Source organism: Bos taurus, chromosome 22 (genome assembly GCF_002263795.3).
Source record: "Bos taurus isolate L1 Dominette 01449 registration number 42190680 breed Hereford chromosome 22, ARS-UCD2.0, whole genome shotgun sequence".
Lineage (NCBI taxonomy): Eukaryota > Metazoa > Chordata > Mammalia > Artiodactyla > Bovidae > Bos > Bos taurus.
The window spans coordinates 56008621-56033814 of record NC_037349.1 but is presented as its reverse complement, the minus strand read 5'-3'; the positions used below and the strand labels follow the sequence as shown (position 1 = coordinate 56033814).

The window sequence follows — 25194 nt, the reverse complement described above, 5'->3', positions numbered from 1 at the left end:
ACCCTAGATGCTGAAGATACGTTAATAAAATAGACAAACACTCTCCAAGGAATTACATTCTTGAGGTGGGGGCAGGAAGAGGGAAAGAGAACAGATAAATTAGTAAATCATATAGTATATTAGTTATTGTACACTAAAAGGTAATAAATGATAGGAATAAAAAATAAAACAAGGAGATATCCTAATTTATATTTTAGAGTGCTCAGGGAAGGTCTCACTAAGAAGATCTGACAAAACAACACCTAAGGTAGGATCTGAAAGCAATGACCACATGAATGATGTGGCTCCCTGGAGAAAGAAGAACCCGGAGACAGCAGAGTACAGTGCAAAGGTACTGAGGGAGCAGAGTGCTTGGTACGTTCCAGGAATAGCTAGAGGGCCAATGTCAAGGAAATCAAACTGAATATTCATTGGAGAGACTGATGCTGAAGCTGAAGCTCCAATACTCTGGCCACCTGATGTGAAGAGCTGACTTGTTGGAAAAGACCCTGATGCTGGGAAAGACTGAAGGCAGGAGGAGAAGAGGACGACAGAGGATGAGATGGCTGGATGGCATCAGCAACTCCGGGACGTGAGTTTGGGTAGGCTCTGGGAGTTGGTGATGGACAGGGAAGCCTGGCGTGCTGCAATCCATGGGGTCGCAAAGAGTTGGACACGACTGAGCGACTGAACTTACCTTAGTGTGGTCAGAGAGTTAATGAAGAAACAGATTGTGTAGGGCTCTACGGACCGCGTACAAGTGAGTAACAAAGGAAAACACTGGAGAGTTTTGATCATATGAATAATATCATCTGGCTTAAGTTTTATTAGGATTATTCTGTCTTTTGTGATAAGAAGAAAATTCTAGTGGGGCAAAAGTAGATGCTAAAAGACTCGTGAGGAGGTTAATGCAGTAATTCAGGTGAAAGAGTGTGTCAGCAGAGAACAGATATTGGCAAATTCTAGATACATTTAAAAGTGAAGTCAAGAGGATTTGCTGATAAACTGGGAGTGAGAAAGAGGCATCAAAGGTGACTCAAAGATTTCCAATCTGAAGGGTGGAGGTGTTGTTAACTGTGAAGGAGAAGTGCAAGGGGACCAGGGGGGAAAGGATACCAGAAGCTTAGTTTGGGACATATTATGTCTCAAATGTCTGTTAGACATCCCGATGGAGATGTCAAACAGGCAGCTGAATATACGGGCCTGGAATTCAAGGCAAAGATCAGGACTGAGATTATACACTTGGGAAGTGTCAACATATAATGGTACTTAACACTGTAAGACTGGATGAGATCACCAAGAAAGTAGTAAACTGGACTGAGTCTAGGCTATAGCTACATAATTCAAAGATCAGGAAAGGAGACTGACTGGTGAGGACCAGTAAGGTGGAAGAAAAACCAAGAGTATGATATCCTGACAGCCAAGTGAGCAAAGTGTTCATTGAGGACAGAGCGACCGGCATGCCACATGTTCAAATCAAGAGGAGAACTGAGAACCAAGGACTGGATTTAGCAACACAGAGGTCACACTGGAGGTCTTGGCAAAGCATAAGCAGGAAAGCAACACCAGTGAAATGAACAGCCATGCCGGAGTCAAGGTCCCTGTGTCTCCACGTCTCCACAGCTGTAGGACTAGAGTGGTGCTGACAGACATGGCAGGCTCCCTCCCTGCTGACTCCTCCTTTGACTCTCATGGGAACTATTTTTACTTGAGCAGGACTTGGGAAAAAAAGGTAGAAGGGCATCTCTTGGGAATGTTTACCATCCTTCCTATGACTTTTCAGGTCAGTTGCTCAATACAATTTGATTATCATGAGCTGTGATATGTTATTTCCTTGTTTTGTTTGTTGTATTTGAGAATAGGAAATATGGACGGTAGCAGTAGATAGTGCTTCCACTTATCACCCAAAGCTTGAGTACTCCTGACAACTTCAACGGCAGAAAATGAAAACTTGCTTAAAAATTCAGCTAATTTAGATGCCAGAATGGGGAATTCCATTTAGTTTGTCCTTTAAGATAAGCTATTTTATACTAGCCATTTGCCCTTTCTCTTAAATTAAAAAATAGGCAAGGTGACTCTGGAAGCCATCAGTATATTCAAACACAAGTGTGTTTTTGTGGCTAATACAACAGCTGGGGTAGGTTTATCAAACCAAGAGACAGCTCAAGAATGAAGTATGAGGGCTTTTTCTCAGTTTAGCCCGACAGAGAGATGTCAGCTCTTAAAAGTCTCCATAATATCTAAATACCTAAATGTATTTGTTCTTTGACTAATAGAGAAAGGAAGTTTCATTAGGATTCTAGTTTCTAAGTAGTGATGTTTTATGCAGGAGTCTAAATGACAAAGTCTACAGAGGAACAACTTTTTGTATCTCCAAAGTCCAGGAAAGGCAGACGTAACACAGACAACTCCCCAATAGTCAGTATAGCTCTAGCGTTTCTTTCATGATCACTTTTTCAAAGGACATAGCACTTATGAAAGGTGGCTATCACCACTTGACACCGAGCTTTATTTATAAGGTGAAGAGGGAAGGCCTCTATATTCCAACATGCAACCAGAGAAAAGAAGACTGAAAGGCATGTCTTCCTGTATACAGACATGAAAAAAATAGATCAACATAAAGTTTACATAAACTTTACCATGAAGTTTACATGATGGGTGCGGGGCAGAGTAAGAAAATACTGATGACAATAAATAAACCAGAAAACCAGAGGGGAAAAAGAAAAGAAACTCAAAGGGAAATAAGGAGAGCTGAGGAACAAGTGTGTAGGGGTGGGGAGGGGGAGTAATTTTGCTGTTTTAAAGAAAACAGCTAAAGCCTTGCTGAAGAGGTGACTTCTGAGCTGAGACTTCAATGATGTACAAGAGCAATCCAAGCACATGTCTGGAGAAACAGGATTACAGAAGGAAGGAAGAACAAATGCAAAGGACCCAAGGCTACGTGTGCATTTGAGAAAACAGCAAGGAAGGGGGTATACTGCAAGTGGTCTGAGTAAAGGAAAAGAGCAGTAGGACGTGAGGTCACTATTCACCTTCAAACACAATCTCCATTTACTAAGTTCCAAGTTTTCTCCGAGTCAGAACACACACAGAATTTCTACTCTATGCCCTACAATTTCTTGAAGTCCCAAGGGTTGGGTGTTATCTCATTACAGTGATCAATAACATCATTTTGTAAAATTCGAAACTAAAATAATCACTTACCACTGGACACTGAATAGCTTGGGTCACATTCTCAATCTTCTCCAAAGAGAAAGTGTTCACTGAAAACAACTTTTATGGCTAGTCTCCTAAGTCTCAACACAATCACACATACACACAGAAACACTCTGCAACCCAGAGAAAATGGGCAATTACACTCAGGTGTTGTGTGCATCATTTCGATATACATTTCACCAAGTGACCAGAAGACAGGGAAAGAATGTTAGAGAAGTATGTTAAGACTTTACAGTTAAAATTCCATACATAATACTAAGTGGAAATATTAAATAACCCACATACATTATCTGGAAGACTGTTTCCTGTATTTACCCCTATAGAAGTTAAGGAATTTAGGATGACAACACTGTTCATTGGCTGGCTGGCTGTCAAGTCACTCAGTCGTGTCCGACTCTTTGCGACCCCATGAACTGTAGCCCACTGGGCTCCTCTGGCCACAGGATTTTCCAGGCAACAATACTGGAGTGGGTTACCATTCCCTTCTCCATGGGATCTTCCCAGCCCAGGGATCGAATGCAGGTCTCCCACATTGGAGGCAGATGCTTTACCAGCTGAGCCCCAAGGGAAGCCCACACTGTTCATTACTTTGGTTAAATTTCCCCACAGAAAATATAAACTAACTCTCAGATTAGATTTTTAAAGGATGTTCATATTAGAACTTCCCCAAACAAACAGGTATTGAATATGACATAGCTCTTCCTCTTAAAACCGTACCTGGTAATCTTGCCTCCTTCCTGGAATATTTTCCTTCTGTCCTTCCTTCACTGATATCAATGATACGCAAAGGAAGGGATTCTCCTGGAGCGTGCATCAGAACGGTGAGGTACTTATCAGGTCACCCCCAAAGTACTACTACTACCTTAAGCCTAAGTCACATTCTTACAGTATTAGTATTAATATGTTGGGGCTAAAGGGGAAGGGACAGTTGAGAACCACTAATCCAAATCCTTTGAACGTGAAAGTTACTGCTCAGTTGTGCCTGACTCCTGACAACCTCATGGACTGCAGTCTGCCAGGCTCCTCTGTCCATGGGATTTTCCAGGCAAGAATACTGGAGAGGGTAGCCATTCCCTTCTCCAGGGGATCTTCTCAACCCAGGGATCAAATCTGGGTCTCCCACACTGCAGGCAGATTCTTTACTGTGTGAGCTACCAGGGAAGCCCTTAAATCCTTTAGGTCCAGCTAAAATCTCACTTCCTCTATGGGGCTTCTCAAGCCTACCTCAAGTTCAAAAGAATAGTCTGTAAAAATAAAAAGCTTATTTTACTTTTTACCTTTTTTACACCCGCCACCCTAGTTCATATTAGAACTAAAAGATTAACTTTTCCTTAAGAGGAGTCCAAGAAAAAGGACTTGAATTCCAACACACCGTCATAAGAAGATAAATCTGTTGCATATAAGGTAAATTTCCATGATAAGAAATGTCTGTTTTCACAGAGAAATTTTAAATTTTCTCCTGACAAGGAACAGGTAGAGGAAATGTTTATCATCTCAGCGCTCAGACTCTAACAAGTGTAATTCTCTTGCTATTTTCAAATCTGAATTATTCGGACTCGGCTAGCATCTAAACTTTAAGCCTATCCATTAAAGTCAAACTTATTTTTATTTTCCTTAGCTAAGAATAACTGTATAAAATTAGATCTCTCCTGGTATACAACTAGATATTTTTTCTGGCAGTTGCAATCTAAAGTCATTTTTCTTGGGACTATAATCTAGCTCACAAACAGATCACAGAATTTTACATCTCTCAGGGATCCCAGATAACACTTTTCAGATGAGGAAAAAGCTTCAGAGAGGTAAAATTACTTGTCTAAAGTCACATAGCCAGCCACAGTTCACTTAACTTCAGCGAGATATACTTTTGGGATAAATTTTATTAAATGAAAAAGAAAGCTATGAAATGTTTATATGTGTTACCTTTGGATTTTAGACACTGCTGGCTTTAACATGGATTCTTCTCAAACACTAAACTTCTAATACACACAAAGTAATCTACTTCTTACAAAACACTAGCTGGAAACAGACTGAAATTTAATAGCAATTTCCTGTGCTACCATAAAGTAAGTTCAGTTTGCACTCTTCTTATTCAACATGTTTGCAGTAGGACTGTTACAGGTCCATGTGTACAGCGGAGGTTAGCCTTGCTAACCCCAGGGTGACCAAAAGGGCAAATTCTTTTAACTTTCTCATGTAAGCCAAATCAAGAGCATTTTAGTAACTATTACATACAACTTCTATATACAGACATAACAAGTAAAATGTCTTCTTGCCTTTATATACCATTCCCCAAATGGTATACAAATAGTATGGTTTTTAAAACAGTATGGTTAACTTACTCCAAACAGGTTCATCTAAACAAATTTTAAAGGGTTAGTCACCCTGTACTACAAACTTCTGTGTTACATGCAAAAGCTATCTTCAATCTGAGAATAACATGGATGGTTGGGATAAAGTTCCAAGCCCAGAAGAGTATCACCTTTCAACTATTAACCTTTAAGTAAGCTATTGGCAATGGGTTTCACTGAAGAATAATGAAATTCAATTCTACATTTTGATCTTTAAACACATTTAACTCAGACTATTATTTAAGAAAGTGCATATACATGGTAAATAATTTTGAAAAACCAAGTCTCCTTCCCACCCCTAACCCAAGTTTCCCAGGTCCTCTTCTCAGAGGCAATCACTGTTAGCTCTCCAAAGACAGAGGGGTCTATGTGTACCAAACAAAAGGGAGTGCGTGTATGTGTGCCTATTTGAAAATATAGTTTTAAAGAACCATCACTTCTTTTCAAATATACTTACAGAATGATGGAATAATGAAAACACCATAATCTTTAATATAGTGCTTCACAGTTTTCAAAGCGCTTTCAAGGGTATCAGCGTATTGATTTTCAAAACTATCAGTTCTTGGTAAACATGTTCGAACTTCAAAGAATCTAATCGAGTCATTTAATATAGCCATCTCACTTAGGAAAATGATATTCAAGGCGACACCAAATGAAAGTTGTGTACTTAAAAAACAAAAAAGCAACACACTCCCAAGGAGATTTTTTACTATCTGCTCTTGGTAACATATTCCAGTCTCTCAGATCTACAGCCAATAACTTGTTATTTTTAAAATTTAAACTGGCATCAACATCATAAAAACATTTCAGAATTTATAATACACGTATTTTTAAATTAGTTTCTCTACTTCAGCCTATTATTGCCAATATATTTGAACACGAAAGCCATGCTCTATTTCTTACCTATTCCCACCACATCCACAATATATGGGACTTATTTTACTAGGGTCTCGTTTTATGTAACAGTAGAGCAGCATCCATCAGTCTTCTTATTTTGGTTACGTAATGTATTAGAATGATCTTACAATGCTGATGACACTACTGCCTCATTAAAGCCTCCAAATTACAAACATAAACCATTATATTTCCAAGTATGAAACTAGTTGATGTCTGGAGTAATTTAGAGAAAATTGAATTTTAAAAGCATGAAAAAGAGAGGTATACATTTCCATTACTTAAAAGCACCCATCTGGTACTGACTCCCACGCCTATACACAAAATACTACTTTGCTGTACCGATATAGTATTTATCATTCAGTTCAGTCCAGTCACTAAGTCGTGTCCGACTCTTTGCGACCCCATGGACTGCAGCATGCCAGGCCTCCATGTCCATCACCAACTCCTGGAGTTTACCCAAACTCATGTCCATTGAGCCGGTGATGCCATCCAACCATCTCATCCTCTGTCATCCCCTTCTCTTCCCGCCTTCAATCTTTAGAAGGGTTCAAAATATTTTCTAATTGTGGTAAAAATACATAAAATTTACCACTGTAGCCATCAAAATACTTTTATAAGATCTTAAATTAATTTATTTAAAATAGAAATGAGAATCCTTATTTCTTATACATTCATATAATGATTAAATCAATCATGTGCATTATCAGAGGTCATAAACCCAGAAAGCAGGCAGAAATTCAAAGAAAACTACATTTGAGAATATAATGGTTTTTTATTAAGAATTCAGATTATGATCAACACTTCTCTAAATGTTAAGTTTCTTAAGCTGGTACCAAACTGACATCAAATAACAGGGCAGTCTCAAATGTAGGAAGGGCAAGAATAAAATTCTTAGACAAAAATACTTTCAAGTGCTCTACAAGTCTGAATTAAATAACTTCAATAAATAAGTCAACAGATGAACTGGGGGGGAAAAAAGTCCCACATCTCCTATTTCTCAGCCATTAATCTCTTCACAGGGCAGCCCAGAATTTACTGGTATGATGTTTATATTCTATGTTTTTTGCCATATGAAAAATTTTAATATAGCCAAAGAAAGATCTCCAACTGAATAGCAAAGAAATGTGGTATGAATGAAAAAGAATCAAATCATCTTTGATGTACTATTAGTTATCTTTTATATAGAAAGTACATTCTGTGTGGCTTTACTTGCCCTAAAGGAAGTAAGCCTCCTGTGTAAATGTGAAAATAAACATGAAGCCCAAACAAAGTTCAAGCTATTATTTTAGAACAAACATTATCCTGCATTTTAGAAAGGTCAGAACATACATGTTCACATTTTCTTACATATACATAAACAAAGAGTGGAAGGCTAAACGAGAAACTGGTTACCTATGGAAGCAGGGATCTGAAAGAGTTGAAAAGATGTGGAAGCAAGAGTTCACAATTATATAATTTTTATTTATGAATCACAGAAATGATTATCATTAAAAAATAAAAGTATATTTTTCTTACCAAAACAATCATAAAGCTATTTTCTCAAAGCCTCCTCAGCATTTATCATACTTTCTAAATCTTGCTGAAACAATTTTAAAGCTATTTTCTTAAAGCCTCATACCTTCTAAAAACCTAAAGTTTCTGAAATAGAAAAGACCGATTTTCTATTACCCATGTAAAGTGGGGCGGGGCGGGGGGGAGGACAACAGAGCCAGAATGAGTTAAAATAAGACTTTCTGAATGTTTATTTCATTGTATTAACATTATTAAACAGTATTACAGAAACTCAATAGTAAATTCTTCTCCTTAATAGACATTTTTAAAAAGGCAATATAGTTTATAACGTTTCATTGTAAGTACATGCAGTTAAGCCTCAATTACATTTAATATGGCTTTATTAAATCAACTATTTTACTCACATCAATATGTTTCTCTGGCCAAATAACGTAACTTTGTAGAAGACACTTACCAAGTTTGGCTGATAAACTCAAATTCTTTCAAACATTAATTTCAGCCCTATGGGGTTGCTCCAAAGAAATTATCTAAGTTATTTACTATACTGTTTTCTATACGCATGGAGAGATATCACAGACCATGACAGGAGACCAATCAATACGCCAGAAATTCAGGGAGGCAGGTAATGTGGGGAAACAGAATGGGCTTTGAGTTAGACCTAAGTTGAACCTGACACTCTATCTCTGGCTGATCCTGGGAAAATGAATTTCCCTGAACCTGTTTCTTAAATAGCAAAATGAAGTTGGTATCATCTAAGCTGAAGTATCATTAAGAGAATTAAATGTCATGTCCAATTAGCAAGTTTCAGACTATTTCAGCTGCCTCATGAAGAGGACTTAGGGGAGGAAAAAAAAGCTTTCCTTAGTATTTTTGAAGTCACATGTGAGAAAAACTTTAAAGGAAGAAAATAATCTAAAATGGCAAGGGAAAGGAACTAGAAGGCAAAGAAAAATAACTTGTCTGAGGCAAGTAACTGGGTCTGGTCAAAGAGGACAACTGAGCATGTCTCTTTTTAATGAAGATTTTTACTTCATCTATTTAATTTACTCCCTCCTTTTTTACTTAGTTCAGATGTCAACATCCGTTAGCCTGGAGGAATCATGTTAATATTCTAGGGCAAACATCCAGTGTAAGTAAACATGACTACCAAAGGTAAAAAGTATCTAAATTAGATACTGGGTTTGAAATCACTGCAAACATGTATAAATATTTTCTTTCAACAAATTCCCAACAAAATTTAATGATGATCATCTGAGTATTTCTTTATCAAGACAGGAAACTGCTTTTTTAAATGAGATCATTCTAAGACAAATCTATATTTGTGGAAGATTATTCCTTATTGGAAAAAACACTTGTTCCTAAAGTTGGAACCATATGAAACTACCATTGTTCAACTGTTTGTGACCTGCAAATAGCCAATTGCACTTTGAGTGTTCAGTGTGTGCTAGAAATACCACGCACCAGGGTACAACAGGGTCTCTGTTTTCAGGTAATGTGGGTTTAGCCAAAAAGACAGAATGTATTCTGTATTCAGTGTATTCACTGTAGTTTTAGAAAAAGTTTTTTTGATATAGCCTTTCAGTTTCTACTCCATATTTCAGGGCCATACAGACTGAAACAATTAAGAATATTATTTTTTCAATTCATTACCGCATTTTGTCAATTCATTACTATGTTAAGGACTCTTGATAGAAAACAAAACTCCTTAGATTTGGTCCTCACCATCCAGTTTAGGACCCAGAAACCATGTTAAAATGGAAAGGGATGTTAGAAAAAAGAACTGAAAGAGGTTACCTCTTGTATAATTTGTATATATTTTCTAGTATATAATTTGTACATTTTATTTCTTCATGTTATAGAGAAGATGTGCTCCTAGCTTCCCTAAGAACATTTTTTTTTCCCTATAATTCATGGTCAAGAGTATAGTACAGAGTGAAATGAATATTAAAAGTTCACAAAATAATTGGGAGAGAAACACTGATAGCAAAATACCTAGAGAGCAGTTATTTCCTAATTAGAAACTTACCACCTAGTTCTCAACTGTTTCAAAAACTCTTATGCAGAAATGTCAGTGCTCTGACAATCTACACATCTTCCGCTTTTTAGTTGTACTATATATCTGAAAACACGTGGTTCAAGAAGTTCACATGAAGAAGAAACAAAAACGACTCTTTTTATTGTTAGGGAGAAATGTTGAGGCTTCCCAGTTTCCTCACTCCCGTCACACATACACCTGGAATGAGGACATGGGAAGCAAGGAAAATTTATTCTAAAATAATACTCCGAAAACGTCCTTGTTCAGCTGGGAGATCCAAGAAAAAAGATGACTTTTGACAAAGGGATGGCGGCAAGAGCCTTGCTCATTTCTGCTTGAATGCACACATCTTACACTGAGGTCACCTTTGAGGAACTAAAGGTTTCCTCTTAAGATAGTAATGGATTTAACAAGTCTGACTAACCACTAACGAAGTGTAGAATACCTGCTGATTTACTATTTGTTTTAGCTTTTGTCTGGACAGAGGAGCTATAGTGCATAGGGTTGCACAAAGTCAGACACGACTGAAGTGACTTAGCACACATGCACAAAGAGGATGGACTCTGCCACAAATCCAGCCACCCAACTGCTACATTTTTCAAAAAGAGCTTTTCAAACAGAATGGTTTTTGAAATAAGCTCAACTCTTAACACACCTCTCTCCTCACTAGTTTCTGCACTGACTTAAGAGAGCTCCATAAACGGGTGAGCAGAGGGCTGGCCACTGCCAAGTGTGATCCATAAAACCAGCAGCCCCTCTTCTCAGAGAGCTTTGCTTTTTTTTTTTTTAATTTTCAATTTGATTTTCTCGGATTAAAATGTTTTCCCCCAAAGCTGCACACATGAAATGTGTTTTGCCAGCACAACTCTGTAAAAATTGATTCCTGAGCCTTTCAGTGACTGCCTGTCACCTGCTCCTTAAATGAAGGAGTATGTGAGTTTCTTAATACCACCACTCACGGTAACATCGTCATGCTGGTCACACTTACCGAACTATTTTTTGGGAGCTCTCCCCAGGTCAACATTAATTTTTATGAAAGCACTGATTCCACAGACCAATAAGGTTTTCTCATTTTGGTCAAGAGCGGCTACATGAATTGCTAATTAAACATGGGCACTTTTCACCCACTATTCTCTCTTTCCCCGCACACAGTCTAGAAACCCGAAGTGAGAAGCGGACTACAACTTCCTCCAGATTTCACAGATGACAGCTCCCCTTTCGGGGGAACAAAATCTGGGGTTCCCAGTGCAGTCAGTCTTCAACCTTTGTGTCTGTCTGAGGAAAGAACAAAAGGCAGCGCTTCCTCCCCCAGCCCCTCCTCAACTCGGAGGAGGCAGGCTTGACAGAAGAACCGTGCTGGAGGACAAGGAGACCACGCCGGAGCCGGCGCGAGCTGCCCTCCACACGCACGTTACCCGAGCTACCCACCTTGGATAGCTGCCTCCTGAGGCTGAAGCGCTGAACCATGGTCACCCTGAGGACTCTTCACACAAAGCGATCCACCAAGGGAAGGGCTTTTTCCGAGGCCGCTTCTTGCAAAAATCGGTGGCGAAACATCTTGCAGGCTAGCACGGGAGCCAGAGGAACGCGCCCGGGAGACTCAACAAACTTGGAAGCCCTTCATTGTTCTAGGGGAGACAGGGCAGAGCCCACGTCGGAGGGGGAGGGCGGGATCCCGGCTCTGCGAGCGCGAGCACTTCCTGTGAGTCAGCCGAGAGGGGTCCGGGCAGAAGGACCACCCCTTCCCTTCCCATCAGATCGCCGGCCGGCCGCCCGGGTCGGCCAGGGGAGCCGCTCGCCGCGGTGCCACCTGAGAGCCGGGGACAACCTGGCTCTCGAGCGGGAGGGGGAGCGGCGCGCTGGGGTCGGCAGGCACGGCTCTGCCTGCAGGCTCCTCCCCCGGGGCCTCCCAGGGGCGGGGGTCTGCGGCCCCGACAGCACCCCCTGCTCAGGCTCCACCGCAGGTCGGCTGCAGGGCGAAACCCTGGGAGACGAGCCCCGCTGGAGGAGAGGAGGAGTCTCCTCCCCGGCGGCTCGGCTCGGCAGGCAGCCGTCCGGCTTTGTCTAAGCGATGGGCCAAGCCTTTCCTCTTACTCACGGGGAGGGGCCCGGGGCAGGAATGTCAGGTGCGGGGCGACTTCAGCTTCGTCACGAAGTTAAAACAATCTAAGCCTGTCTTCTGGGATGCTCGCCCTCTCTCATTAGAACAAGGTAGTAACTTTAATAACACGTCTACATACACAAAAGGAACAGCTCGGGCTGAATTAATGAAGGTAGAAAGGTATGAAAAAATGGCAATGGTGAGGGCAGAGCCAAAGATTAAAAAATCCATGTGTGTTTTGCTGTCATTTACTGGTCTCTTCCTAACTATTGGATGCTGCTTCCAGACGGCCGATGGAAGGATACAGCGTTATTGTAACGAAACTTTCCACACCATATGTTCCTCTGCAAATTTTTCATGACTTCTGAATGAATTTAACAACTGACCAAGGCAGAATTTGGGGGCATACATTAATTTTTCCCTGAGCCTGTGACTCTCAATTCCCTGTCACACATGACCACCTGTCAGGCTACATAAAGCCTTTGTGTAATGAACCTACTATGTGCGGTTGTTGTGTTGAGCATGTCACAACTATCATCCCATTGACTTCTCAAACAAGTCTGTGAAATAGGTACTAAAAGCCAACTATAAGTAAAGCAGGGATATTCTCTCTAAAAATCTCAATATTATTATGAGTAAACCATATAGTATTTCTAAATTTCTTTTCTTCAAATGAGAAAAATGAAAAACGAGTTTGAAAAGATCTTCATGCAATGGATATTCTCAACTGTGCCCGTATCACACACCACTGTTTCTACTTATCAGCAAATAACAGTTAAAAGTTCATCTAAAATATGACACATTTCAGAGTACCTTAGGAAGAGTAGAAAAGACATACCAAACCAAAAAAATATCAGGCTGCCAAGGCTCCAACAATTTCTCTAACCAAAATGCATACATAAAAAGTTTATTCTACAAACTCTGAATAGAAAAGGATTGCACATATTTAACTGAACTTTTTTTGTGAAACTCCAAAGCTTAAAAAAAACTTAGATCAACAGCTCTGACTGAAAGTGAAGCCTTCTTCGTATCTAGGTTCAGAGTATGCAATGCAACCTAATGTTTAAACTAACTGATTGCAATTTAATTCCAAGTGGAAAGTAGGCTGACAAAGAACTCGAGTTCTGTGTGTTTTGATTTTAAAAGGTAAAAGTACCATTACCTCCACTTTTCTCCTACAAAGAGAGAAACCAAGTACTCAGCAAACTTCTCCAGGGAAAGCAGAATTAATCCCAAACAGGGATTGAACCCACACTCCTGGCAGTGAAAGCACGGACTTCTAACCACTGGACTGCCAGGGAATTCGCAAGATACAGTATCTTTAAGCATGAAGTGTTTCTGATAAAAGCAACTAGAATCCCAGATCACTGCTGCAAGATTCTTGCTAACCCCACCTCCACAGAAAATAAAAAGAGTAAACAGGAAAAAGAATTAGAAAAAAATGTCAAAAATCTACAAACTTAAGTACACATTAAATATCAATATAACTGAACAAGGTATACATCCTCAAAGTGCCAGACACACATGTGCTAAGTCGTTTCAGCTGTGTCCAACTCTTTGCAACCCTATGACTGTAGCCCGCCAGGCTTCTCTGTCCATGGGATTCTCCAGGCAAGAATACTGGAGTGGGCTGCTGTGCCCTCCTCCAGGGGATCTTCCTGACCCGGGACTGAACCTGCATCTCTTATGTCTCCTGCACTGGCAGGTAGGCTCCTTACCACTAGGGCCACCTGGGAAGCCCACAAGACTTAAAAAGGAGGATGTCTCCATTCGAGGAGGAACTTTTACTTCTTTTTTACCTATTAAAATAAATCTCTAATTGTTTAAAATGCAATAAAGCCTGTTAAATATGATTTGAATTCATGACTGCAATTCATTGCTTGATAAAATGATAAAAAAAAAAAAAACCTGAAAAGATCCTCAATAAATTGAGCTGTTAGGGTAAAGATTAGAATCTCTAAATCTGATGTATTTTGAGGTGTCTCACAGCTTTGTGGATGAAAGCAGTAGACCAAGATCAAAAGCATTAGAACTGGGACTAGAACTCAAAATACCCAGATTCCACAGTACCACTCTTCCCATTACATAATGCTTCCTCCTGTTTTTAGTAATTTAGAATGCACTTAAAGAACACCACAGAAGATACGTAGTAAACTTCTGTTGCAAACTGTATAATGACTCCATTTTAAAATTTGAACCTTTATACTTTGCTATGAGGGAGTCTCCCTACAGCCTGGCGCACCTAAAGTAATATGCTTATAGTTCCTCCCCTTATCTTGCTGGCGTCCAGTCCTATAACAGAGTTCTATTAAATAAATCTTATTGTTCAAACATTATTGTGGGTTTTAACCAGCTTTCTGTGATAACCCAGTAGAAGTAATTGCACAGTGCCAGCTACCAGTCAATCCATAAAACTATAAGACAGGCTTTCATTATGCAGCACCGTGTCATTGCAGAAAGCCCCTCTCATTCAGGCCAAACAAGCATTAATGACACCAGACACTCAGTACAGAAGGAAACATTCCCTTTACTCAAGGAGGTTCACAATCCAGTAAGGAAACACAGAAAACTTAAAACAACTGTCATTAATGCGGCAGGTGCTACAATACAGGGACAGTGGTGGTACAAAGAAGGGAGAGATCAACTTTCCAGGGGACAGAGAAACTTGCAAAGTAGGAGTCCTTCAGGGTGGGTAGAAATTCTGCAAGTGGACAAGAAAGAGGAAGGGCATTCCAGGCAGTAGAAAAAACACAAGTTAAAAACACAGAGGGGTGCTCGCTTCGGCAGCACATATACTAAAATTGGAACGAAACAGAGAAGATTAGCATGGCCCCTGCGCAAGGATGACACGCAAATTCGTGAAGCGTTCCATATTTAAAAAAAAAAAAAAACACAGAGGGGTAAATCAAGCAGTAAGTAAAATTCAGTTTTTCCAAACTAACAATGCACCGTGTTGTAAGTCGTAATATTTTCCACAGTATTTTTTCTTTGTGGAATGGAATGGGGATTATAACAAAATTCATGTATTCTTTCTTTCTAAATTGCACGTTTGTTAACTATTTTGCTATAAACTGCCCAAATGGGAATAGCCCATCATTAACAAATAATAATCTGACAGGTTCTCTCTTTACACAAGTTATGGTTGTTTTAGCTATTGTTTGCCTTTAAAGCAAGGAGAGAGAAAAATCTACTTGCAAAAAGTTTAGTAAATAACATCTTCAGTTGCTGGATTTCCTATGGCAGTTCGGGCCCCTTGAATGTTATTTCTATCTTGCATGAAGAAATTTCTTTTGGGAATCCCCAAATACACAACAATACAAAAACCATATTTTATCTACCTAAGAACTGCTTAAGTACCTTATGGAGTTATTTGCAAAGGTTCCAGCCACTGTCAATACAAACAACCCTGAAAGTAGTATACTTTATCCAGTAGTAAGATGTTAACTGATATTGATGACAAAAATAATTTTGAACACCTAATCGTATTTAATACCATAACTAACTCATTGTGATGGCTAATTTAAAGAGTAGCCAACCATGCCAAATTAACATATTTATTTTCATGAACTGGACATGGCTCTTTTAAATACGCTAAATTAAGGTTGCCCCCTTTTACATCAGCAACGTTTGGGATCTGTGATTATTTTTCCCTGTAAAACCCATGCCTTGTGTCACCTGCAGTGAATACATGGCAAGGGAGGGGGAGACAAGCCGAGGGAGAAGAGAGGGGGAGGACTATAGTGTACCTGCTAAGTACCAAACAACAACGTGACTGTTGTTGGCTGTTCTGCTAAGAACACCCAGCAAGACTATGTATTTTAAATATGTAAACGCTATAAAATCACGTTCTTAGAATGGTCTTCAACATGCTTCCTGTGCTCGTCCCCACTTTCTCTCTCCAGACATCTCACATGACTTTCAACTTCACTCCCAAGCTCTGCTCACACTTCTGTTCCTTCAGGAAAGCCTTCTCTGTCAGCCCTCCATGACCCGCTTCTCCACCCTGCTGATTCCTCCTCATACACTGTCATTTCCTTGTCTGTATCCCCTTCATCAAAACATAAGCTTCTTAGGGCAAGAACTCTGGCACCTGCTAGGCCAAGTATTTATTAAATATCCATGTTTACTGAATGAATGACTTAAAAATATAAGGCAAACTTCAAAAGTTGCTAAGACACTCTGGACTTCCTTCTTTCTTCCTCAACCATCTCCCTAACTCTTAAACTCCCTGATTTTTCCACTTAATTCTTCTTGTTCTCATATTTCACTTTGTGATTATTAATTTTATTAATTATTTGTCAATTACTTACCTCCCACTTATGACTCTCTATAATTTAACATTTTCCAATAAAATGCTTCTTGTAAAAATTCAGAAAATATGGTAAAATATAAAGAAAATTTGTGAATAATATCACCATACAGAGGGAACCACTAATAGTGTTTGATAAATTTTCATTTGGGCTTTTTATTTTTAATTCTGCTAATGATTTATAAATGCTTAACTGTTATAACCACTATTATCAATTTATCCTTTTTTTTACTATGAATTTATATACTATGTACTTATAAAAGTACACAGTATTATATGCATACTAGCTTGCTTTGTTCTTAACCCAACTAATATCATACCATCACATTATTTGAAACTTCCTTTTCTGTGGTCTGAATGTTGATGTCCCCCCAAAATTCTTAGGTTGAAATCCTAAAACCCAGTGTGATTGTTTGAGGAAGTAGGGCATTTGAGATACGCTACAGTCAGCAGGTGGGACCAGTGCTCTTATAAGACAGACCCCACTCTCTCTAGTTCCTTCCAAGGTGAGGATACGACGAGAAGTCTGAGGCCCAGATGAGGGTCCTTACCCAACCACACAGGCACACAGATCTCGAATGTCTAGCATATGAACTGTGTGAAATAAACCCTGGTGTCTATATACTTCTCAGTCTGTGGTACGTGGTTATAGTAACCCAAATAAGCTAAGCTATCTGTTTTTAAAAATTCAATTTCCTTAGAAAATTCTGACAGCACATATGGATCTCCACTATTTAATTCCTATACAGTATTTCACAGTATAGATGGAAGAATTTATTTGTGCATTTTCTTGATAACCATTTAGATTATTTCCACATTTCTGCGAGTCCAAACATATAGGCCTACTTAGGCCTGCTGCTGGATGTGTGATTTTTTTTTTTCCCCTCCAGGTGAGACATTAAGATAAGATCCTAACTATTGAAGGTCCATCCCAAACTCATTTTTTTGGCAGCCACTCCAGTTCACTTAAGTTCACTGTCATTTCTGCTTCTGCGTAGCTCATAGTGATGGTTCTTATGCTTTTATATTTTGTGTGTTGATGTTGTATTGTTATATAGTTTTTTATGCATTAAGGTTGCCTTTCATCAAATTAAAAATAAGGACCTTGGAGGATTACATCTCATCTTTTCTGTATCCCAATTGCATAGTACCCTATACATAGTAGACTGTATTATGCATAGTAGCCTTTGACTGTGTGGATCACAACAAACTGTGGAAAATTCTTAAAGAAATGGGAATACCAGACCACCTGACCTGTCTCTTGAGAAATCTGTATGCAGGTCAAGAAGCAACAGTTAGAACCGGACGTGCAACAACAGACTGGTTCCAAATCAGGAAAGGAGTACGTCAAGGCTGTATATGTCACCCTGCTTATTGAACTTATATGCAGAGAACATCATGGGAAATGCTGGGCTGGATGAAGCACAAGCTGGAATCAAGATTGCTGGGAGAAATATCAACCACCTCAGATATGCAGTTGATACCACCCTTATGGCAGAAAGAGAAGAAGAATTAAAGAGCCTCTTGAGAAAGTGAAAGAGGAAAGTGAAAACGTTGGCTTAAAACTCAACATTCAGAAAACGAAGATCATGGCATCTGGTCCCATCACTTCATGGCAAATAGATGGGAAAACAGTGGAAGCAGTGGCAGACTTTACTTTTTTGGGATCCAAAATCGTTGCAGATGGTGACTGCAGCCATGAAACTGAAAGATGCTTGCTCCTTGAAAGAAAAGCTATGACCAACCTAGACAGCATGTTAAAAAGCAGAGATATTACTTTGCCAACAAAGGTCCGTCTAGTCCAAGCTATGGTTTTTCCAGTAATCATGTATGGATGTGAGAGTTGGACTATAAAGAAAGCTGAGCACCGAAGAATTGATGCTTTTGAACTGTGGTGTTGGGGAAGACTCTTGAGAGTCCCTTGGACTGCAAGGAGATCCAACGACTCCATCTGAAAGGAAATCAGTCCTGAATATTCATTGGAAGGACTGATGCTGAAGCTGAAACTCCAATACTTTGGCCACCTGATGGGAAGATCTGACTCATTGGAAAAGACCCTGATGCTGGGAAAGATTGAAGGCGGGAAGAGAGGGGGATGACAGAGGATGAGATGGTTGGATGGCATCCCTGACTCAATGGACATGAAGTTGAGTAAACTGAGGGAGGTAGTGAAGGACGGGGAAGCCTGGCGTGCTGCAGTCCATGGAGTTGCAAAGAGTCAGACATGACTGAGCGACTGAACTGAAATGAACACGGAAGACATTCAATAAATATTTGTCAAATGCCCTGAAAACTTTAAAACAATACATGGTCTTATCTGATAGGCTTACTTTATTTCTTTATTCCAAAATAAAACATTAGACAGGTTAATACTGCTTTAGATTTCATCTTCTCCATTTGTAGATATGAACCTCATAAAGGACAAACCACCTTACTCAAGTCTAAAATATTCCATCTCTGGTTTCTTTTTTCCCACCTGTCTTATAAAGAGAAACATTATGTGGCAGTATTCCTACTTCAAGAAGTGATACTAGGGAGAGTGACCTCACCAAAATGGCAGACTAGGAAATACTGGCCTCCCTCCCTCACAGAGACAATGAGTTAACAACAGACAGACAAGAAGTGACAGCACCTGGGCCACTGTAAACGCAACACTAGGCTTCAATGAAAGGGGTAGGAAAACCGTGGTGTTTGGCATTCTGCACTCATGCCACTTTCCCTGCAGAGCACAGTGTGGAGCAACCAGAAGAAAACGGTCACGCCTGGACTCTTCCCTCGGAAACACAAACCAAACAGACCACATGTCCAATTCTGGCTTGTCTGAGAACCGTCTAAGGGACTGGCTTCGGTCTTGGATAACTCTGAGCACTAAGAGAACTAGGAACCAGAGCTGCAAGACACTGTGAGCAAGATGCAAAGGCACCTTGGAGCTGCAGTTCTGCAGGCAAACCCCAGGGGGAGTTGAGATTAGACAAAGGCTTGAGAGGCTGGGATAGGTGATTTTTTCCAAATTTTTTCAAGTGCCTCGGCAAAAAACGACAAAGCATATAAACAAGCAGGCAGGGCCCAATTAAAGGAACAAAATTAAGCTCCAGAAACAGACTCTAAAGAAACAGATCTATGAGTTGACTGACAAAGAATTTTAAATAACTGTTGTAACAGTCATTTCAATATGTGGTATTGGAAAAACTGGACAGTCACATGCAAAAGAATAAGACCACTAAGCCAAAATGGATGAACAACTTGAGCATAAGGCCTGAAACCATAAAACACCTAGAAGAAAACCTAAGTAGTAAGCTCCTTGACATTAGACTTGGCATTGATTTCTTGGATTTGACGCCAAGATCAAAAGCACCAAAAGTAAAAATAAACAAATGAGAATACATCAAACTAATAAGCTTCTGGAAAGCAAAGGAAGCCATCAACAAAATGAAAAGGCAGCCTAGCGAATGGGAGAAATATCTGCAAGTCATACACCTGAAAAGGGGGTAATACCCAAGATATATAAAGAATGCATGCACCTTAACAAAAAGTCAAGCTGATGAAAAAATGGGCAGAGGATGTGAACTGCTGCTGCTGCTGCTGAGTCGCTTCAGTCGTGTCCAACTCTGTGCGACCCCATAGACGGCAGCCCACCAGGCTCCCCCATCTCTGGGATTCTCCAGGCAAGAACACTGGAGTGGGTTGCCATTTCCTTCTCCAAGGCATGAAAGTGAAAAGTGAAAGTGAAGTCGCTCAGTCGTGTCCGACTCTTAGCGACCCCATGGACTGCAGCCTACCAGGCTCCTCCGTCCATGGGATTTTCCAGGCAAGAGTACTGGAGTGGGGTGCCAGTGCCTTCTCCGAATGTGAACTGACATTTCTCCAAAGATGACAAAAGACAGCCAGCAAGCTTATGAGTAGATGCTCAACGTTACTAATCATCAGGGAAATGCAATCAAAACCATAATGAGATACTGCCTCATACCTGAAAGGATGGCTACTATCAAAACCAAACCAAACCCAGAAAACAAGTGTTAATTCACAACAGCTAAGAGGTAAAAGAAAACCAAAGATCTAACAGATAAATGAATCAACAAAATGTGGTCTATACACACAAGGGAATATTATTCAGTCTTAAAAAGGAAGGAAATCCTGCCACGTGCTGCAAGATGGATGAACCTTGAGGACATTATGCTTCGTGAAATAAGCCAGTGAGAAAAAGACAAACACTGTATGATTCCGTTTACATGAGGTACCTAGAGTAGTCAGATTCAAACAGAAGGTAGAATGGTGGTTACCAGTGGCAGAGGGGAAGGAAGAAAGGAAGAGTTTTGAAAATGGGTAGAGAGTTTCTGATTTGCAAGATGAAATGGTTTGGAGATCTATTTCACAACAAAGTGAATATAATTACCACTACTAACTTGTGCATTTGAACAGTAAATCTTTTTAAAATTTGGGCCACACTGAGTGGCATGATCTCAATGCTCCAGCCAGAGACTGAATCCATGCCTCTTGCAGTGGGAATGCAGAGTCTTAACCACTTGACTGCCAAGGAAGTCTCTTAAAATAGTATATTTTGTTACACGCTTTTCCCCACATTGTTAAAAAACTGACATGAGCTGTATTTCTGTCTATTTCCAAATATGCTCCTTGATTCAGCACTTTTGTTTCTTTAAGCCTCTCTGCTTTTCTTGCATTTAGGCATGAATATCAACCAACAGATGTCTCTTTTTTTTTTTTCCTCAGAAAAATAGAATATCCTCTAAATAAAAGGACATTCTCTCCAGACAGAAATGAAGAGTTTTGACAGTGACACATCACTGCAAGGCTTTAAAGATCTAGTACCAAAAAAAAAAAAAAAAACTTACTGCCAAGAATCCTTATAAATGGACAAGCAGCTACTCCTTTCTGATTTGTTCTTTATAATATTTTATTACTCATATTCACACGATGTTAAAAAAGAATTCTTTAAAACATAACTTCTTAGTCTTCATCTAAATTCTATTTCTCATAGGTGGCCTTTTGTAAAGGACAATAATTACATTAAAAATAACTACAACTCTAAATGAAATAATTATATCCTGAAGTTTTGGTCTCTCAAGTGGGGCCCCCACACAATTGTTTACATTGCCCAGAGCATGCTGAACACGAACGCTATCACAAGTCAGACAGACAAAGGAGCAACTCCTCCCTCACAGGCCACACAAACATCTCTAGCAGTGAAAAATGACAACACTCGTGAAAAGAAAAGATCCAAAGACCACATATGTACGGACAACAAAGCAAACAAGAAGAGAAGGTTGCTGGGGATTCTTACGTCTTCCTGCTGAGAGGCCTGTCTTGGCGTTATGAAATGTCATTCTTTATCCTCAGCAATACCACGTGCCTTAATGTCTAAGCTATCTGATAGTATTGTATTATATATATTATATTATAACCTACCTCATATTAGCACAGTTTTAACAGTTTTCTTTTGTTAGTGCTCACATTTTTTTCTGCTTTTTACTTCCATCTTGCTATTTGTTGTAAATCTGTCCTGTGTGTTCTTTATTCTTTTATTCTTCTTTTCTACGAATCAAGCATTTTTCTATTTCCTTTAACCTTGTCTATTAGTTTTAATGCATTCTTGTGTTGTTCTGTCAGTGGTGCCGTGAATTACAGGGTTACAGGCTACCTTAAGCACCTTCCAGACAACCCTCCCCCGAGTCCTTCTTGCTACTGTTGTATATTTTATTTCCACTATGTTTTAAGCCACACGGCAGTCATATTATCATTTTAAAGTTCTATCTTTAACCAACGTAAGGAAATATACATGAAGGCTGTACACAGAATGAACAAAATTAAGTAATACTATTCCAGCTAAACTGGTATTTGCTGAAATCCCCTACAGATTCGTGTCACCTGGCAGCCAGGGACTCGGAGTGTGCTGTTAGTGTACAAAGTCACAGGCACTGTGTATCTAACTGGCCCTCCATGGAATTCACAGCCTCCAGCCTCAGCAGCGTGGAGCTTTTAGAACACTAGAGGAACCCTGATGTAGCTCTAAGACACACAGGTACACGGAATAGGGACCTCAACTCTTTCTCTTACTTAGCCTGACATTATCATTTTATCTCATCCTTTCCTCCTACTGGAATGTTTCCAAAAACGCTATAGAACAAATTACTACATTGGACAAAAACGTCTGTTAACTAAACTATTAAGATCTTTTAACTTTGCTGTGTTGCAATCACACACAATTACCATTTTTATAGGCTAAAACTGCTTACCTATTGGCAACTGCATATGGCTTAAAGCAATACTTAGCGTAATAAGTATAAGATATCTAGATTAAGGAAATCAAACTTACATTATATTAAGTGTAATCTAGGCTACACTTAATCTAGATTTCCTTCACCCAAATCAGGATTTGGAAAACTAAGCTTTAATGTCTAAATTCAAACGTTAAAAAGATTATCCTGTCTATGACACTCCAGACCAATGAAAGGAGAACGAAGCTCATGTTTAGCTCTTTAGTAACAAGAATCCAAGACAGAAGATAACTGCAAAATTGCTACAAGAGTGCTATTTTTTTTTAGCGGCTACAGGAAGAAACAAATGGATCCTAGTCTTTCCTACTGTACATGAGTGGCCCCCTAGGTTTCAAAAGGCTCTGTATGCACTGAAAAACAGACTAACCTGGATTACAACCAGTGGAAATGAAATTTTCGGTGATTTCTACTTTGAGGGCAAAGAAGACTTTAGAAGGCAAGTCTGTATCAAAGTCCCTCACATTTCTATTGTAATAAAAGCTTCCTTACAGAGGAATCAATGGACTAAACATATTTATCTTGGCTTTCTAATAAAATTGAAATAATAAAAGGCATACAACCAGAAAGGCACAGCAAACTTGAGAGGAGAAAGCAGTAGATAAGGATGCCAATAAAACTCTCTGGGAGGTGAAGAACGATAGTCCAGTAATAGAGGACAGCTTTGGGGTTTCCTCCAGTCGCATAAGTACTTGGTAGGGGAGTGGGTGGTGTGAAGCAATCAATAAGAAGCAAGCCTATTTATGCCAAAAGTATAGAAAAGTCAGGATTTAGAAGTATCAGGGGTTACTCTAAGGACAAGGGCACTGGGTTGAGTCTGAAAACAGAAGGACTGGATATGAGTATTTATAGTGAGCACTTAGCTCAGCAGCTCATTCTCCTAAGGCACAGGAAGGTGATCAGTCCAGGGGTTTATTTTCTGGGGAACACTGAAACAAGGGACGAGAAACTGAGAGACTCTAAACTCTGAGGGATGGAATGAGGTACCACTCTAAGGACAGAAGGATTACACTGATAAATGAGAATTTCAGTCCTCTTCCTCCTAGTGTTCCAGCAAAAAAGGCAGCCAGGCCGATGACCACCACCACCATCCATCCACCAGCTAAGGCTAAAGTCTGAATAATTCGTCTGGAAAAGCTAACTGCAGAGCTGAAGAAAAGGGGTCTTCAGTAAAATGAGTCTCTGCCTAATTACTCTATACTAAAAGCTATCATTTACAAGCTTTCACAAAGGAGAGCTTCCCACCACAGCATTTTAATGCCTCCCTCAAATATGAAGAGAGTGTCATGGATGACCAGACACTTGAGAAAACCCTGTAACCAAAAAGACAGAGACTAAAACACCCAAGAAAAAAGAAAAACGGAAGGACTCTGAAGAGACAGAGACAATATAGGAAGAAAAAGAATCCTCAGAAACAAAAGAAAACAAAACCTTTACTAAAGGAATAGGATATTATACAAAAGTATTCATAGAAGAAAAAAAGGCCTTAGAAACTTTAAAACATGATAGAAACAAAATATTTTAAGGGAAGTATCGGAAAATAAGGAAACTTCCCAGGAATGAGGATAAAAGACAGAGGCAGGAAACGAAACAGAAGACCCGACCTGTGACTAAGAAGTGTAGGGGTTGGGGGATAAGATGCACAGTGCAGATGAGCCACAGCTACATGCAGTGACACGGAGCAAGCTCAGAAAACACAGCTGCATAAAAAGCAACTCACAGAAGACGTGCTGCTGCTGCTCAGTTGCTCAGCGCGTATGACACTTTGTGCTCCCATGGCCTGCAGTCCTTCACTGCCTCCCTGAGTCCACTCAGACTCATGTCCATTGAGTCGGGGATGCCATCCAACCATCTCGTCCTCTGTCGTCCCCTTCTCCTCCTGCCTCCAATCTTTCCCAACATCAGGGTCTTTTCCAGTGAGTCAGCTCTTCGCATCAGGTGGCCAAAGTACTGGAGCTTCAGCTTCAGCATCAGTCCTTCCAGTGAATATTTAGGGTTGATTTCCTTTAGGATTGACTGGTTTGATCTCCTTGCAGTCCAAGGGACTCTCAAGAGTCTTCTCCAACACCACAGTTCAAAAGCATCAATTCTTCGGCACTCAGCTTTCTTTATGGTCCAATTCTCACATCCATACATGACTACTGGAAAAATCATAGCTTTGACTAGATGGACCTTTGTCAGCAAAGTGATGTCTCTGCTTTTTAATACACTGACTAGATTTGTCATAGCTTTCCTTCCAAGGAGCAAATGTCTTCTAATTTTACATAAGCTATAATATACCATTTTATAAAGCCCCAAAACAAATACAACTAAACAATGTCACATACATCATTTCAGACTCTGAGAACCTGAAAGATGGCAGCACATGAGTCTATGAAAACTCCTTCACAAAAAATGTACAAGAATTCCTTGGTTAAGGATTCAGTGGTAAGGACTCCACGCTGTCACTACCAAGGGCCTGGGTTCGATTCCTGGTTGGGGAACTGAAATCTCATAAGCCGCACAGA

At 39.8% G+C, this 25194-nt stretch overlaps 1 protein-coding gene and 1 non-coding gene across 8 annotated transcripts in view; one reads left to right on the top strand and one right to left on the bottom strand.

The window, feature by feature from the left end:
• Window positions 1-25194, bottom strand: part of TMCC1 (transmembrane and coiled-coil domain family 1) — a 155861-nt gene that overhangs the window by 70148 nt on the left and 60519 nt on the right. The window lies entirely within an intron of this gene.
• On the top strand, window positions 14860-14966 carry LOC112443536 (U6 spliceosomal RNA). Its single transcript, XR_003031948.1, has one exon. It is a non-coding gene; the product is annotated as a U6 spliceosomal RNA (small nuclear RNA).